The sequence below is a fragment of the Megascapheus bottae genome, chromosome 33 (genome assembly GCF_031878675.1).
Source record: "Megascapheus bottae isolate mThoBot1 chromosome 33, mThoBot2.hap1, whole genome shotgun sequence".
NCBI classification, from domain to species: Eukaryota; Metazoa; Chordata; class Mammalia; order Rodentia; family Geomyidae; genus Megascapheus; species Megascapheus bottae.
In genome coordinates, this window is record NC_143541.1 from 2,546,007 (window position 1) to 2,560,836 (window position 14,830).

At 44.4% G+C, this 14,830-nt stretch overlaps 1 protein-coding gene across 1 annotated transcript in view; it reads left to right on the forward strand.

Annotated features, from left to right (window-relative positions):
• The first annotated feature begins 735 nt into the window (after positions 1-735).
• Lrrn1 (leucine rich repeat neuronal 1) overlaps positions 736-14,830 on the forward strand; it is a 32,205-nt gene continuing 18,110 nt past the window's right edge. Inside the window, exon 1 of the mRNA XM_090323876.1 lies at positions 736-1,004. The gene's annotated coding sequence lies outside the window, so the exon portion shown is untranslated. The remainder of the gene's footprint in view (positions 1,005-14,830) is intronic.

Below are 14,830 nucleotides of genomic sequence, written 5' to 3' on the forward strand. Positions count from 1 at the left end.
TGGCCCTCGGCTGCCTCTGCGGATGTAGACACAACTTTTACCTAACCAGAGAGCTGGAATCTCAAAGTTTGAGCCCCGCTTTTCCCACAGCCTCCTTCCATCGCGAGTGGCTTGGTCATTCCATGAAGGCTCAGTCTCAAGGCAAGGGCACCCGCGACCCGTTCTGCAGTCACGCGTGGACCCCTCCCCGGGCATGCAACTCCCCCAGCCCCAAAGTCATGGAAGACGCAGTGGCACGTCTCACGCGGGGAAGTGGCTCCCTCGGGGCGAAATTCACCACTTAGCCCCAGCGCTGCGGCTTTACCTTGTGCGCCCGCCTAGCTGAGCTGGCCTGTTGCCTTTCTTTCTTTGCTGGCTAAGAAAGGGCGGTGAGCGCAGCCTCCCTAACCCAGCCCCAGACAAAAAGCCAGCCCGCCGGTGGCCCGCGTCCCCCTGCAGCGGCCGTGGCGGTGACACCTACCCGGCCACCCCAGGCCCTCGCGCCGCGCCCTGGTGAGCGCTGACAGTACCGGGGTCCCCGGGGCTCAGCGCAGGGACGGATGTGCCAAGCAGGAGGCCGGGAGGGGGAGGCCAGGAGGGAGAGGCCCGGGAGGGAGGGAGGAGGGGAGGGAGGAGGGCACCGAGGGGGCGGGCTGGGGAAGATGAGGTGGCCCGGCAGCCAATCTGCGCGCGGCTCATCAGCTGACCGCTGTTGCTTACACCAGGTGCGCGCCGGCTGCGGGGAGCACAAAGCAGGGCGCACGGAGGGCGCCGGGCTGCGAGCTGGGGAGCCTGGCGAGGCCCGGGGCTCCCGGGCTGCAGTGCCTACCGGGCGGGGAGCGGGGCCGGCGGCGGCGGCGGCATCGTCCGGACCTGCCCGCCCGCGGCCCCGCCCTCTGCACCCCAGTTCCTCCCCTCCCCTGCCCGCTCCTGCCAGCCTCCTCCCTGGTCCCCCCCAGGAGCCGGATTGGAGCCGAGCCCCGCGCGCGGTGCGCACCCGACCTCCACGCCAGCCGGGCCTTGGGGTGAGTGCGCCCGCCGCCTGGGCCGCGGGGGGCGATCGGGGAGGCAGGCAGGGGAAGTCGAGGCAAACTTAAGGGCGCAAAGGGCGCGGGTGAGGGGCTGCGGGACCGCGGGAGCAGACCGCAGGCCCAAGGGGGCGCGGTCCCGGAGCTCGGGGGACCCAGCCCTCCCCACCAAGACTCAGGGCGGTGGAGCGCGATGGTTGGGAAGGCAGGCCAGAGAGATGGACCAAAAGAGCAGGGGCTGGAAGCCCTGCACACTGGGTTTCAGGGACCCACAGCGGGGTGTGTGTGGGGGGGCTGCATTGGAATCTGAACCCCCCGGTAGGCAGCTGGGAAGGGGGACCCAGGACGACATAGACGAGGTGGAAGTGGCCTGGGCAGGAGGAGGGGGGGGGCAGGCTCTGGGGGTGTACCTGGGAGTCTTGGAAGAACCTTCTCAACTAGAAGGGGGTCCCAGAACCGGGGGGATGCTCTGACTGCAGGAGGGAGGGGCAGCCCCCCCAACACTCTCACAGGGGAGCTCAAGTGCCTGCCAAGACTTCTGGGGGTCCTGCCCTGGAGGAGAACAGCCCCCCGCTCCCCCGCTCCCTGGTGTTCCGGAGCTGGGAAAGTTTGCCAGCCAGTGTCCTCTGGGCGGTGTGGAGAGGGGGTGTGGGCAGAGGAGAACTCGCTTCCAGGATTCCCTCGGTTCCCCAGCAGCCCCCTTCTTCCCCACCCCACCCGGGCAGGGGGGAACCAGACCCCTGGCAGACTGGGGTCCAGTGAAAAAGTCAAGCCGTTGGAAGGGCGCTGGCACCTTGGGCACATGGGAGAGTTCGCCCGTGGATGAACCCACTGGAAAAGAACCCGACAGGTAACCAGACTCGTGCAGAAGCCGGATTCCCCGGGATCTTCCCATCGCCCAGAGTAGAGAATGAACGAATGATCAGAGTGCAAACGGGTTTCAGTGTTTGACCAAGACGTCAGAATATAGGTTTCTCCAAATCCCATCTCCCTGTTACTCGTATTTTCCTTGTCAGAGCCAGATAATAAAGGGAGGCGGAATTTGAATTCCGTAAGGGACTGGGAACTGCTGACCTAGGCTGGTTTGTTTTGCTTTGTTTTCTTTTCTTCTTAAGGGAGTTTCTCAGCCCTTCTGTTGTGTTGTTCTGTAATCTGCTTTGCCAAAACAGATTGGCTAGGAAATCAGTGTTCCTCAAATGTGGCCATTACTTCATTTTTAAAAGCTAGAAGCAGGGGCAGATTTACATGAAACTCTAGATAACAGTGATGTTATTAGCTCCAGAGCCTCCTGTGTCCAGAAGTCTCTGATTTGCATGCAAATGTTAGGCTGGTCTTGGCAGATGTCCAGTCTTAGCCATTCACATGAAGGAATTTGAAAAGACAAGGAGTCTTCAGTTAACAATAGACCTTAAGAAAATGGAATAAAGGCACAGTGTGAATTTTTTTTTTTCCTGTTTGGGAATTCCATAGCTCTGCTGACACCTTTATTGCTGGAGACAAATTCTTAGAGTGGAATTATATTGAAAGCTCCAGACAATTTGCTCTTTACCTGGATGATTCACATTCAAAGCTGATAGATAGGAAAGGGTTCTGATAGGAGGCCAACAGAAACTTTCATCCACTTCTGGTGGTTGGCGTGATTTGTCACTTGACTCCTCAATTTTGGAGTATCTTGTCTTCCCCTCTTCCCCCCCTCCCTTCATCCTTTTGTTTCCCATGCTCACAGATGATCAATATAGTTGTCATTGATAAACATGAAGATCTCATTAGAACTTTGAATAGCCAGTCAGAATTACCTAGGTTTTAAGCATCCAAACATGTAGAACCACAGGCAAGGAAACGCTCCCATTCCTACGAACAGACATGGGTTTGGGGATTACATTATAAAACAATGAACATTAGGCAGTTGTCTAATGCAGCCCAAAGCAAGAGTCTTCAGCCTTGGCTAAGATTAGCTGAACATTGCCTACACTAGGCACCTCCTGGTTCTTGCTGACTATTGAACAAAAGCCCAGCAGAGGTCTAGACTCTACCTGGGCACCAGTGGCCTCCTCCATTGTCCATTCTATCCGCTGTGGAAGGGAGAAAGAATCCATTCAGCAAATAACATTTGCCCCTGCCTTCTATATATCCACTGAGGGGGCATTAAAACCCAACAACAGAAAGAGAGCACTGTTTTGGAAGGTTCAGAGGAGAGGAGGACAACAGATGTTACTCTGGCATTTTTCATGTTTCCTAAGGTTGTTTTTGTTGTTGTTTTTGTTGTTGTTGTTGTTTGTGTTTTGGTGGTTTGGTGCCTTTTGTACATAAAACAGTGTATCTCCAGGAGGAGGGGGGGAAAAGTGAATTGAGTCCAATATCAGTCAGACGAGGTTACAGCCAAGTTTGCACGTTCTGTCTGAAAGTTGGCTGTATAAAAAAGTCAGAAATTAAAAAAAAAGTCAGAAATGTGGCAAATCAATGTACTAAATTCTTTTGTGGCTTTTAAACCTGGGCCTCTGTCTTTGTGACAGAGCTGAGGGATAATTATAAAGTGAAGAGGATGTTTCTCAACTACAACAGACTGTGTAAACTTAACATCAGAGCCTCCCTTTTGTGAAACTCTGCCTTGGCTGTTATCCTGCAGAGGTAAGAATATGCTTCTTGCAAAGGTAATGACAGGAAAGATGAAGGAACTCATTCCCTGGTAAATAAAAGCAATAAAGTGCTTAATGATTAGGAAGGACCCCCAATGCTAAATAAAGGAATGCCAGACCTTATCTACTGCTGACTGCAATGCTGGATCATAATATGGCAGAAGCTCTGGTTAGTGCTTGAAATTCTAAAAACAAACAACAAAAGGGGGTTGAGGCAAGCAGACCACTGATCTCTGTTAGAATGTACTGCCTCTAAATTCTTGACCTGAACTGGTAGAGCTATTATAAAATTTCTGTGGTAATAACACTCTAAGGAATGTATCAGTTTAGTATAACTATTATATCTGTCTATATCTATATCTGCTGCTGTAGTTATACTGCTACTTTCCAAGTCAATTGGCTATAAATAATTAGGAATAATCAGAATTATTTTAATGGCACTTACAATAAGGCATACACATAAATAAGATATAGTAAATTATAGGATTTAGCTGTCACTTGGTAGATTTTCACAATGCTCCTTGAAACTTATTTTTAAGCTGCAAAGTAATTGTTCTCCAAATGATTCATTTGAGCACTAATGTAAGGCTGCATAAATATTGGATTTGATTTTTTAAAATTATAATGCTGAACATCTATTTTAGGTTAAGTCAGTCTGCAAATAAAGAAAATTCCATTTTAGGATCATGTTTTGGTTTCTGAAAACAATGGATATATCTTTAACTCATGAATAAAGCTTTGATTAATATTTTATCCAGGATGAGTTTGTGATTATATAGATGAAGTCAGAAATGCATATATTTTCTTGTGCTTTGGGTCCAAGTACAGAACAGCGGCACAAGTTATAAAATTCATTATTTTAGTGACTTCAGGAACTACTTGTACTAAAAATCTTCTTAAATGAAGTTTGCTTTAAAATTCTCTTGTTTTAGCATACTGCCAGTCGCCTACTTTATGAGTAGGTAACAGTATAGTTGCCATGTTTCAAGCATACAATAAATGTGTAATAAATTCCTTCTTGAATACCAATCAATGGTAAGATGATTACGTATGTCAAGACCGATTGGTCACTTTGTGAAACTGGTAAGAGTATAGTTTTAAAAGGAAAAATACTATTTTTTATGGCACAGTGTTTTGTTTTCTTAAAGAAACAATATGCAGAAATATATGCTATCAAGATTTTGTTTGTTTGTTTGTTATTTTGTGTGTGTGACAGTTCTAGTGCCTGGGTGCTATCCTTTAGCGCTTTTTTTGTTTTTTTTTGGTAAAGGCTAGTATTCTGTCACCTGAGTCGCAGCTCCACTTCTGGCTTTTGGGGGTAGTTAATTGGAGATAATAAGAGTTTTACATACTTTCCTGCCTTCTGCTGGCTTTGAACCATTGGAACCATGATCCTCAGATTTCAGCCTCCTGAGTAGCTAGGATTACAGTACTGGAGGTTCTTCTTAACCTATTGAATGTTTTCTTAAGCTGTAGCAAAGGTAAAATGTCATTTGCAATTTTGCCAGAAGTTTGGTTGGTAGCAGTAAGAGCTAGGTGAGCTGGGATCACTTTCTTCATCTGCCAGCTGTCTAGATCTTCAGCTGTATCATGGCACAGCTGGGCCAGTAGATCTGGAAGAACTATTTCCAGAATCAGTTAGATTGCTAAAAGGTTTATAAAATCTATGCTTCCAAGACAACAGTGCTTAAACATTTAACCCAAATAGAACCATCACACCTCTATAGCACGGAGATACAGAGAAGTGGACATTAGCTTGCAAGGTCCTGCCCTTCTGGCCTTTCAGAGTACCCTCTGAAAAGATGCTTCTGCACCCACTTATGCCACTCACTCTTAAAAGCTGTGGAGTAAAATCTGCTTTTATGGTGCCTTATTGCCTTCCATTTACACTCTCCATAGCTCAGAGGTTGAAATGTTATTTGAAAGCTCTGATTAATATAAATGAGTTGTAATTTTCTGACCCGGGCTGTCTTCACTCTGTTCTTTTATACCACTGGCAGGCGTGTGGACTCCACAGCTGTCCCTCATTTGTGTATGAAACAGGCACACTGGTGGCATGTGGGGGTTACCATAGTTACGTTAACAATATCCATGTGACAGGACATGGGTCTGTGTGAAAGGTTATAATGACAGATCGTTTGTAAGGGGGGGGGAAGAAGTAAAGAACAACAATGATAAGTTTGAGGAACCCGTAAATTAGCCTGCCATTGTCTTGTCTCTCTACTTTTCCATCTCAGGGCCATGTCCAGGGAAGGTCAATCAGGAGCTTTCCCCCAGAACAGCTTTCCCAAGGACACATTTCCAACAGTGCCTAAACTCTGCCAGAGAATGTTCATTAAATATTCATTTCAAAATATTTGTTCTTCCTATTTATGACTGTCCTCCAGAGAGCGTTATTAGCATAGTCCTTTTCAATGGCTGAGAGGAAACACAGATATCCCAATAGTAGTATCTCCATAAAACAAAAGAAACCCTCCTGCCCCTCCCCCACCCCAGTCCCCCCAAATAAAAGCCGATTGCACTGTTAAGCAGAAAGTATAATGAGAGTTTTCATTTTAAGAACACCGAAAAAAAACTTCACAAAGAAAGAAAGGTAGTTTAATTGGCTTCATACCTGTAATTTTCCCCTCTAGGAAAAAAAAAACTGTTAGCATAGCAATAAAGAATATCATTAACCTGCATTGTTATTTCACAATAGTAATAAGTCTTAATTTGCATCCATAATAATCAGTGTAATCAAGTATGGTACTGTCAGGGAAGCTCAGGCTTAACTTCCAGCTATGACACTAATGACTGAATGCGTGACCTTCTACTTCAGAGTTGCATTTTAAAGGATTCAGGCAAGTAGATTCCAATGCTACGATGACATAGAGAGCTAAAGGACCTTGCCTTTTCTCCTCAATTAAGCAATCTGTTTTTTATTTTTGTTTGTTTTTAGTTTTTAAATTTCTCTCCCCACTACTGACATTCCCTACCCTTTCACCATGGATTTCTTATGAGGGAAGGTGGGAAAAAATTTTACCAGATATACACAAAGCTGATTAGGATCACGGGACATCTGTATACCTAATCAATTTATATTGAATATCAACTGTATGCCAGGTGCTATAGGAGATGCTCAAACCAAGAGAAGTTAGCTAGATTTTTTTTTTGCATTAAATCCATCATAAGCATCCTTGTTTCGTCAATCTATGGATGTCTTAAGTGCCTGGTACATTTAGTAATATTTGAATATATTTCTTCCCTTGGTTTTTCCTACAACCAAAGAGCAGGGGAAGCTGCTGGCGGCATCTAGAGGATGGAATCTAGGGAAGGTGGAATCACCCTCTTTTGCCCACTTCAGTCTCCTGCTAGAAGGTCATCTGGCACAAGGGCTCCCCCACCCCATTTCTACACTGCCTCTCTCTCCATGAGCTTCACTCTAGCAGTGGTTCCAGAAAGGACACTGACAGGTTCAACGAGGTGTGTGTGCCATGATGAGGAGAGATGGGGAGAGATGTGAAGAGATGTGGTTAATATACAGAACAGACAACCTGGCTTCAAGAGACCAATTTATATCCAGCCCCACCAAATAGAAATGGTTGCCCCATAGTAGACAAACTCCTTAAATTTGTTTAAAAAAACAAAAACTAAAGAAAGAACAGAGTTGGTCATGGCTGGTGAGACTCAGTCAGAATTCAGTGTGTTGGAGGTTTAAAAGCACAATTGAATGGAAAGAGCAAAGAATAAGATGCCTCAAAAAAAGATGCTGCTGAGTTGACCAAAAAAGAAGGAAAAAGTTATAATAATGCCCAATACATTCGAGATTTAACCTTTGCCAAATCATTAAATGAGAATCACCATTGAGCTGATTGCCAGTGGTTCATACCCGTAATCTTAGCAACTCGGGAGGCTAAGGATTTCAGTTCAAAGCCAGCCTGGGCAGGAATGTCTGTGAGATTCGTATCTCCAAAAAACACCCCCGGAGAAGCTGAAAGTTGAGCTGTGACTCGAGTGATAAGGTTCTAGCCTTGAGCAAAAACCTCAGGGACAGCCCCCAGTCCCTGTAAGCTCAAGTCCCAGGACAAGCACCAGAAGAAAAGAGAAGGTGGGGGGAGAGGAAGAGAGACAGAGAGGGAGAGAGAGAGAGAGATTGATTCACATTTGACTTGCACTACTTTGCAGTGTCACATGTTAGCGTTCTTCCTTGTTTTCCAATAACTTAGGAACCAGAGCCACAGAGAGTCACTTAGTGCATCTCTACAGTCTGTCTGGAAGAGAAGAGGGATGGCAAGGTTCCTTTTCCTTGCATGTGCAGGTTGGTCTCCTGAGAGACTGGAGTTGGGATGAGAACCCAGGCCTCTGCTTCTCCCCAATCCACTGCCTTTTCCACTTCTACTGTGGCAGCTTCCTAGATGAGGCAGAGCAGGAACGGCTCAACACTGGTACTCTTGCGTTACCAAAGAAACCAAGGTCCTGCATGCTCAGTTAAAATGTCTGATGCAGGGGCCGGGCGTTTGGCCTAGTGGTAGAGTGTTTGCTTAGCATGCATGAAGACCTAGGTTTGATTCCTTCGTACTACATACACAGTAAAAGTCAGTAATGGTGCTGTGGCTCAAGTGATGGGGCTCTAGTCTTAAGAAAGTCTCAGGACAGTGCTCAGGCCCTGAGTTCAAGCCCCAGGACTGGCAAAAAAATTAAAAAATATTCTGATGCAGTACATTTGAGTATTCTGTACTCCTAAGGATGAGTCCAGCCCACTCTCTGATGTCTGAAGTTGACTATAGCAGCTTTAAAAACACCCGGGATCAATACTTGTAACAATTGGGAGGAAAGATATTCACAGAGCAGTGATAGCAGGATTAAGCAATAAGAAAACACAGAACATGTAGAAAGAGGAGAGGGTGTTCTGCTTAGAACAAAGATGCCATATACATGAATACATGAAAACACACACACACACACACACACACACACACACACACACACACACACACACACACACACCAGAGAAGAGCAATTCCATACTAGATGCTTACACTTGTTTGGATTTTTTTTCTCCCAGTCCCGGGGCTTGAATTCAAGGCCTCGGTACTGAGCTTTTTGTGCTCATAGCTAGTGCTCTATCATTTTCAGCCGCAGTACCATTCCTGACTTTTTGGTAATTAATTGGAGAGATAAAGATTTACAGGCAGTTTTCTGCCTGGGCTGGCTTTGAACTGTGATCCTCAGACCACAGCTACCTAAGGAGCTTGGATACAATGTGAGGCACCAATGCCCAACTTGTTTGGATTTTTTTTTCTCTCTCTGAGTTCCAGAGAAAGCTTTCTCTCAAGCTCTTAGAGGCATATTGATCATACTTCTCCAGAATTGACCTCTTACTCCCTTAGAAGCAAGATGAGAAGCTATATGAGCATTCCAAGTATTTTTTTTTCCTTCTCTGGTATCCGAGATCATATGAGAGTTAAGTAGGGCTTCTGCCATATCTTGAGAGTTTCCAGGACCACTAATGGAATTTACATCAATTTTCTGGACCTGCACAGAACCACCGAGAAGAGGGCAGTAATAATGACTGGATTTCTGTAGCTTGTTATTGGAGCTAAGCAGAGAGGATGACTGTAAGTCCCCAGAGGACCTGTGGGCCTTGTGTCCCCAGGGACACATCCAGTTTCCTCACGTGCTCAAAAACTCATCACCCCGGAGGCCAAGTGAAACTGCCAAGCCATCTGAAAGGAAAACACAAAGTAGGCAGACAAATGTAGGGATATTTTTTCCTCTCCTTGCACGAATGACAGCAGTGTCAAAATGGAACCCACGGGAAGAAGTTTCCAAATGGCTTCACTATGGAGACTGGGCAATGGCATGAAAACCTAGCTCTGTGCAAATAAGATGCTTTCATAATTGGAAGCAAAGTATTCTATAGGCCTCCTAAATCTCATCCGCAGAACCCTTCATTTCTCCTACACCAGCAGAGTGCTACCAGTAGAATTACAGCAATAATCAGCAACACTACTGCGCTTCCTTTTCAGGAGACTGGAGTCCATTACACTTTACATAGGTTAATGCATCTACTGCGTTCCACACCTCTTCTGTAGATTCTACTTTACAGCACAGGAAAGCAACACAGAAAGCAGAAGAGTAGCTTGTCTTACTGAAATCATACAACTAACGCATACTTAATAAATATTGTTGAATGAATGAATTAATACATTTATATTTTAGAGGATAGGGTCTTTTATTCCTATTTGCAGTTTGTTTTATCCTGCCTTTTAGGCAGGGTACTTTTAAGAAATGTCTCTGTGACTTGTGAAGGGGAAGAAAATAAGAGACAGAGAAGGGATTTAAACAAGGGTCTATCTGACTCTAAACAACTAAAGCATTTGATTAGGCTTCTTCCCTTTTAATTGCAGTTATAAAACATTTGTTCTCATAGTTTAGCTATACTCTATGCAATGCTGTAATTCTGTATCTGAGAAGTAGTTATGTAAAATAATCATCTTTAGCTACCTTTATTTTGAAATGTAGTTTAAGATGTTCATTTAACCAATCAGCACTGTGATGTCCTTTAAATTTACATTGAAATTATTAAATTGATATTTTAAAAACATATTTAAGATAAACAATTTCAAATGGAGGAGGACACATATTGAAGATAACATTCTACTACCCGTGACCATCATACTATATATTAAGTTTTATTATCATCATCTAAATTTATGAAAGCATCTTTTTGTTATGCAGAGAGAAGACAGAAGGAAAACTAATTTTGAAAAAAATGACTGTCTTTAATATTTTCAGAGATACATGGATTTCCAAATCTTATGAAAGTATTAAATAATGTTTATCAGAACTTCAAGTTGCCAGCAGTGTTAAAAAGCAACTATGCTAGATTTCTTTCTAATAACTGTTTTGTCTTAAGGGATCCTTCTGATATGTGAGTGATGCTTGAGAGCTAAGTGTCAGTCACTGCCATAGCAGTACAGATGTACAGCTCACAGCAGGGGACAGAGAGTAGGTAAAGAGACAAGGCAGAGAGTTGTAAGAAATTGTTTCCAAAAGTGCGTTTTAACTGTGATTGCACCTGATTTCCCAGAGCTTCAAGACTCTCGTCTGGAGGTAGTAATAGAGCTTCCTTCTGGAATCGCTGCAATCATTCCATGACAATCCTCATAGAAAGCCCTTAGCATACTTGTTTGTTATCATTATTATTATTACTGCTGCTACTGTAAAGGTAAGCACTTTTGTTAATAGGTAGATGTGCAATAATGTTGACATCTGCCTGCTACTGCGTCCACATTCTGAGGTTGCTAACCCTGAGGCGGGTAGAGAGCTTGTAAGAGACAAGAAGGTCCAGATGAGAATGCTGATGTAGTTCACATGGCCGCCATTATTTCTAGGAGACTCCAAAAAAGCTTAATATTTATCCAGATGTACAAGAAATCTTTGAGTCAGGTGATATGCTTTGGAAGAACTTACAGATAGATGAACAAATCCTTTTCTTTTCTCTCTCAGAAAAAAAAAATACTATAATGATCCTTCGCCAGGCTAGTTCCTCTTGCTACAACAAAACACCCAAGGCTAGGTACTTTATAAAGAAAGGATGTTTATTTGGGTCACTGTTCTGATAGCTAGGAAATCCAAACTACATGGTTAGGGCCCCTTCATGGTGCTATACCATGCTAGAAAAGCAGAGAACCTATTTTGTACAGAAGAGACACAGGTTGTAAATGAGGAAGTAAAAGAGTGAGCCAAGAAATAGCCCTGCTTCCTTCTGGACACCCCTCTCACAGGAACAACTCTGAAGTACATTAAATCCTAATAACCCCATGACCTAATTACCTTCTCTTAGACTCCACCTTTTAAAGGGACCACCACCACTTTCAGCACAGGAGACTGTGAAACAAACAATATCTAAAGGGTAGCAGTGCCCCTGTGGTCCTTTCTAGAATCACATATTCTAAGGAAAGAGAACAGTTAGATCAGTTAGATTCAGCACTGTTCTTCCATAAAGAATATATGGACTCAAGACATTGTAACAACTTCTGTGACGCTATGGATGTTGATGCAAAACACTTAAAGGTATGCAATGTATCTTAGTGGGTGCGGTTCAATCCTTTGTGGGGTTTTCACGCAGCATCCTTCTTGACCAAGTCTAAGGGCCTCCTGGAAGACAGCTGGTCCCTAAACCAGAGGAAGTCACCCAAGGAGCCACATGGGTGTGACCCTTAAGGTCTCTGGTGGACACATACAGGGCCTGGTGGCTGTCACTTAGCCATTTTATCTCCTAGCCGGCCTCCACTAGCTTGTTTCTATTTACACATGAAAACACGAAGCAAGGACAGTGTGGACTTGCTTGTGAGAAGGAAACAATGGTTTTTTACAGAGAACCTTACTAGTGCATACCTTGCTTATGCCTCCTAATCAATGCTTTTATATTTACCGATAACTGGACACATGTACGCTCGTGGCGATTCCATCATGTGGCGATTCCATCAGTCACTGGCTGTCCTTGAAAGGCACAAATCCAGTTTTCTGAGTGTGCTGGAAAAAATACATAGCACCCCCGGGATAGAGATGTGTGAAGAAAAACAATCCAAAGAACATACCCAGTGTCTCAGTGAGTACATATGCAGGAACAGGTACGCCAGGCTCTGGGCTTCCTACACACTGAGTCACGCCACTCTCGATTTCCCTAGCATAGAATGTGCTGTCTTAATTTAGGGTTATTTATTTCCATCTCTGTAATGCCATTACCACCAACACAGCTTCTTGACAGAAAGGCTGCCTGCAGCTTCGTCTTCAGTCCTTGGCACCTCTGAAAGCACTTGGCATATGGAAAAGGCGCTTCACAAATATTCTGTGAATGAAAGAAATAGGAGCTTTCCATATTGTATCTATTGCCTTTGGTCAGTACTGCAGCTATTAAGTCAGTTTTACAGATTTATTCTCTTTGTAGTTGGGTATAAAACAAGTCTCCCATAAACACTATGTTAGTGTGCAAGAAGTTGAAGTCAATGAAAGAACTACATGAGGCCAGAAGACTACACTGTGGTGGCTTCGACAGATGCCCTCGGAAGGAAATTCTACTGTAAGGAACAAACAGGCTGAGGACACAGCAAAGCTTTGTAAAAGCCCAAGCCCAGAGGTGAGAAGGAGCTGAGTGACTTTGGGGGATGGAGAAAAGTTCTGTGCAGCTTAAGATAGAAAAGGAAAGGAAGGACTTTATTTCTTTCTATTCCAAAGTATACTTGGAACTCAGAAAATGCTGGATTTCTATGAAGTTCAAGAAAAGGAAAGTTTGAGTTCTGGACAGAAAAAAAAATGTCTCGTGTAGTCTGAGGAGATAAAAGGCAGCGGAAAGCCTGAATTGCTGGAGAAGGGAATCATGAGCAACTCATGCCCTTGAATCGTGCCTGCTTGGGTGGGTGGCAGGCTAATCAGGAAGGGTCGAAAGCAGCTGCCGAGCTTGAAGAAAGGGAAGAAGTCTTTCCTTCATGTCTGTGTGGTCTGGTGTATGAGAATGTACTTAACCCTTTATTGTTAAAAATAAAAAAGTGGTATCAAAAAGGATAGGGGCAATGTATGTGAAAAATGGCACCTCGTTAGTGTGTAATTTAGCTTCTTTTAATTTCTGCTTTCGATTGTTTGCTTTTCCCCTCCATAATGCTGTCTCCCTTTTTACTGAAGTAGAATCTTTGATTAAAAGTCTACAGCCTATGCCTGGTGCTGGTGACTCAGGCTTATTATCCTAGCTACTCAAAAGGCTGAGATCTGAGGATCTCATTACACAGCCTGCCAGGGCAGGAAAGTCCAGAAGACTTTATCTCTAATTAACCACCAGAAAACCAGAAATTCGGAAGTGGCTCAAAGTGGTAGAGCACTAGCCCTAAGCAAAAACGAGTTCAGGGACAGTGCCCAGGCCTTGAATTCAAGCCCCATGACTGATCAAAAAGAAAAGTCTAGTGCCTATAATCGTACCTAATCAAAAGGTTGAGATCTGAGGATCACAGTTCAAAGACAGCCTGCAAGGAAAGTCTATGACATTTATAATTCAGTACCAAAAAGTCAGAAGCAGAAATATGGCTCAAGTTGAAGTTGAAGAGTGCCAGCCTTTAATGAAAAGCTAAGGGACAGTGCCCAGGCCCTGAATTCAAACCCTCTCCTGCACCCTCCCCCCAAAAAAATGTCTAGCTGAGGGGCTAGGAGGGTCGCCTAGTAGTAGAGTGCTTGCTTAGCTTGGTACCACATTTGCAGAAAAAGCTGGAAGTGGTGCTGTAGTTCAAGTGGCAAAGCACTAGCCTTGAGACAGCCCCAGGACTGGCAAAACAAAACAAAATAAAGCAAAATCCAGCTGACAATCTGTCACCTGGCTAACCACAGATTAAATATATAAATAATAAATATGTACATATACATAATGTATATATACTTATATCTACACACTAATTGGGGATATCTTAAAAACCTCTCTTGCCTGGCACATGCATATTTCTAGTGTACAATCCCATTCTTTTTTGTGACATCCCTCTTGTGAGATGCTTGTAGCCCTCTCTCAATGGTATTAACACGAAAGGAGGTATGATGAGTATGCAAGGATGGAATGCAGTGTGTGTGATTTTTCCCTGCTGAATAATTCCACGATGGTTCTAACAACCAACTTAATTCTTTCTGATTCATCCTCAGTGGAAAGGTCTCCTACTTGGCTTGATCTTAGCTACTGTGGTTCACAACACAGAGATCATTTCCACACTGGTTTAGCGTTCTGCACACTCAGGATAGTAGAGAAAGGGAAAGAGAAGTATCTGGAATTTAGTCGACACTGGATGTTTTTAAGAGAGCCCATGTTATTTGGTCAGTCTTTCTATGAGACATTTCTTCATTTTGCTGATTTAAAAAAATGACTCCTAGCTGGGTGCCAGTGGCTCACACCTGTAATCCAAGCTACTCAGGAGGCTGAGATCTGAGGACCACAGTTCAAAGCCAGCACGGCAGCCAAGTCCATGAAACGTGACCTCTAATTAACCACTAGAAAACTGGAGATCAAAGTAGTTGAGCACTACAGCCTTGTACACAAAGAGCTCAGAGACTGTGCCCAGGCCCTGAATTTAAGCTCTATGACCCCCCCACCACCACCAAAAACACCCCTCCTAGCCAGACACCAGTGGCTTATGGCTGCAATCCTAGCAACTCAGGAGGATGAAAACTGAG